The following is a 3,216-nucleotide window of genomic DNA, read 5'->3' as shown; positions in this document are numbered from 1 at the left end:
GGGCTCTCTGTGCCCTCTGCAGTCTGATGTGGCTGCTGGAATTGGTGGCAGGTGGATGTGCCACCTCCTGAGGGGTCTCATCTGCCAGACCCACAATGGGGGGGTTGAGTTGGGGTGATCTGGGGTCAGTTGGTGCTTCATGGGCTCTCTGTGCCCTCTGCAGCCTGATGTGGCTGCTGGAGGTGGTGGCAGGTGGATGTGCCACCTCCTGAGGGGTCTCATCTGCCAGACCCACAATGGGGGGGTTGAGTTGGGGTGATCTGGGGTCAGTCGGTGCGTCATGGGCTCTCTGTGCCCTCTGCAGTCTGATGTGGCTGCTGGAATTGGTGGCAGGTGGATGTGCCACCTCCTGAGGGGTCTCATCCGCCCCTGTGGGTGTTGAGGCTTTGTCCTTCGGAACGTGTCGTGTTCAGGAACGAAACCCCAAAAGCTTCACCTTGAGTGGGGTGGGGAAGGGAGGAGGGTGTGGTTTTGGGTCCAGGACACAACCTCTGCCCTGGGGGTCGGTGTTCATCCCCCGGGTGTGTTGGTACCGTGGGGGGAAGCTTGAGGGGGTCCTTCCCAAATTCGGGTCTGAGCTGCTCCCTCTCCCTCAGCACGGTTCAAATGGGATCAGTCCGGAGCAGAGCCCATCCCAAACAGCTCCCAAGGCTCAAACCCCCGAGTTTGCACCAGAACCTGCCATGGGCTGTCCTCCCAAAGAGTAAAAACTTAAACCTGTTCTCCCAAAAGCTAAAAATTTAAACCTGAGCTTGCACCAAAACCTGAAATGGGCTGTCCTCCCAAAAGCTAAAAACTTAAACCTGTCCTCCCAAAAGCTAAAAACTTAAACCTGTTCTCCCAAAGACTAAACACTTGCTCTTGCAAGAGGAGAACCCCCCCCCACACACACATCTGGAAGGCCTTGAAGCAGCTCCTGGTTGGGTTCTGCTTGGCCCTGTCCTGTCTCAGATCCATCCCTGCCGCTGTGATTGAGATGTCAAAGAGCTGCTAATCCCTGCTCTCCCTCCTGCTCCGTGGGCTGGGACGCTCTGGAACGAGTCCCGAGCGTAATGAGCGCGAATTAAACCCCGAACAAACCCGAACTCCTCATTTTTAGCACATCTAGCCTTGGCAGATGAGCTCAGACCTCCCCAGTCGGGGAAGTCGGTGCCAACGAGAGGATTTTGGAGGCTCTGCCTCGTTCCAGCTGCCAGGGCCGGGATGTTCCCGCTGGCCGGGACTGTCCTCGGCAACTTTCAGGTCTCCCAGTGCCCAGAATTCGCTGGCACGAGCTGGTGCTGATGGTGCTGCTGCCCTGCAAACCAGGGCTCGGGGCTTGCACCGCTGGGAAGGGCGGGAAGGGTCTGCGTGCTCCCTAAGAACCGCCGGAGCAGAGCTCGGACCCGACTCGGATCCCACGTCAAACGGGGGGGTTTTGGGGGGAAAACAAAAATGGGTCATGTCTTGAAATAGGATCTCACTCAGGGTCTTCCCAGCGTGTGATGTTGGCCCCGGGGTCGGGGTCGTCTCCTGCTCCTGCTGTTCCCGGCTCCGGTGGCCTTGAAGTGCTGCTGGAGGAACCGGGGCGGGAATTGGGCCTTGTAGGTCGGAGCAGTTGAGTCGGAGCTGATTTTGGGTTAATTCAGAGGTTGTTTATACCCACAGGAGGTGAGGGTGGACCTGTGGGGGAGCAGGACCTGCACAGGAGCTCAAACCCCGCCTTAGGCTGCGCTCCTGGGTTTGAATTCTGCGCTCTCCGTTCCCTCAGGAGTTTTATTCCCTCAGGGATGTCTTTGGGGGGCCATGCCAAGAAAAAGGGCAAATTTGGAAAGCTTAACCCCCCCTAAACCCACCAGCCTGTGGTGTGACCCAAGCACGGGGATCCCATGGAATCCTCTGTGTGGAAATCCCAGCCTGGAGTGCCTTAGTTCCCACTCCAGGCCCTCAGGGAGACTCTCCACAAATCCAAACCCTCCTCGTTTTCCCTCCAATCCCAGCGGGATGGGATGGGATGGGATGGGATGGGATGGGATGGGATGGGATGGGATGGGATGGGATGGGATGGGATGGGCAGGGTCTGTCGCAACCTGGCCCTGAGGATTGGCAATATTTGTTCAACTGGGGCCGTGGGGAGGAGCTGAGCAAACAGGGAAGGGGCTTTGGAGGTGGGAATGCCGAGCTGGAAGCCAGGAATTTTGAGTGCCAGTGGCTGATCAAATCCCTGGGGGGGCTGGGAGAGCCCCCGGGAGCTGCTCGGAGTCCGCAGGTCCCGAGAGAGAGGGAGCAGCTCCCGGGGGGGGCACCCGCTTGGATTAACGTCCCGGGCTTGGGAATTAGGCTAATTCCCGAATTTGTGGAGGGATTTTAGCACCATTAATGGGATAAGGGCCTTTAGTAGCTTGTCGTGGCAAGAGGATCTCCTGGAGCGTCCGTGGCTCTGCTCCAGACCCCGGGTCAGCTCCGCCAGTGGCTCCGTGCCGTGGTGGCCCTGGCACTGCTGGCCCTGGCACTGCTGGCCCTGGCACAATGTGTTTTATGCCAATTCCTTAATTTATAGAGGGATTTTAGCACCATTAATGAGATAAAGGTCATGAGAAGGTTGTGGAGGCAGGAGGATCTCCTGGAGCATCAGGGGCTCTGCTCTGGTGGCTCTGGAGGTGACACAAGAGTGGATGGAGGTGACAGATGTGGATGGAGGTGACAGATGTGGATGGAGGTGACACAGCAGTGGATGGAGGTGACAGATGTGGATGGAGGGGTCACTTCCCGCCTCCTCCTCTGCTCCTCCCAAGGCCTGGCCCCTCAGGAGGTCCCTGGGAGACACTTTTGGAGCCACTCGTTGCTCTGAACATCAGCAGAGCCTGCACCGAAGCCCTGAGGGGGGGGGGGGGCAGGGACAACCCCCTTTTTGGGGGATTTTGAGCCGTTTCTGGCAGTTTGTGGTTTCTGCCCAGGCTGCAGCGGGAGGTGGGGGAGGAGGAGGGCTCGGCTCTGGGAGCTGTGAGGAGCCGGGGGGGGCTCAGCCCTGAGGACCACCTGGCCCTGGCAGGTCCTGGTGGACAAACAGCTCTTCCCATGGTGGGATGAGAAGAACCCAGGGGTGTGGGGAGGGGGTTTCACCGCTCTCAGCCCTTGGGCTGCTCGTCAGAAACGACCCAAAACCCCTCTGGGAGCGAAACCAGCAGCCCAAGAGGAGGAAGTTTGGTGTTTTGGGGCTGTGGTGACAGCACCAGT

This window comes from Empidonax traillii, unplaced genomic scaffold (genome assembly GCF_003031625.1).
Source record: "Empidonax traillii isolate 1590-97213 ecotype Southwest subspecies unplaced genomic scaffold, ASM303162v1 scaffold2603:size33552, whole genome shotgun sequence".
Classification (NCBI taxonomy): Eukaryota; Metazoa; Chordata; class Aves; order Passeriformes; family Tyrannidae; genus Empidonax; species Empidonax traillii.
This window is presented reverse-complemented; position numbering follows the sequence as displayed.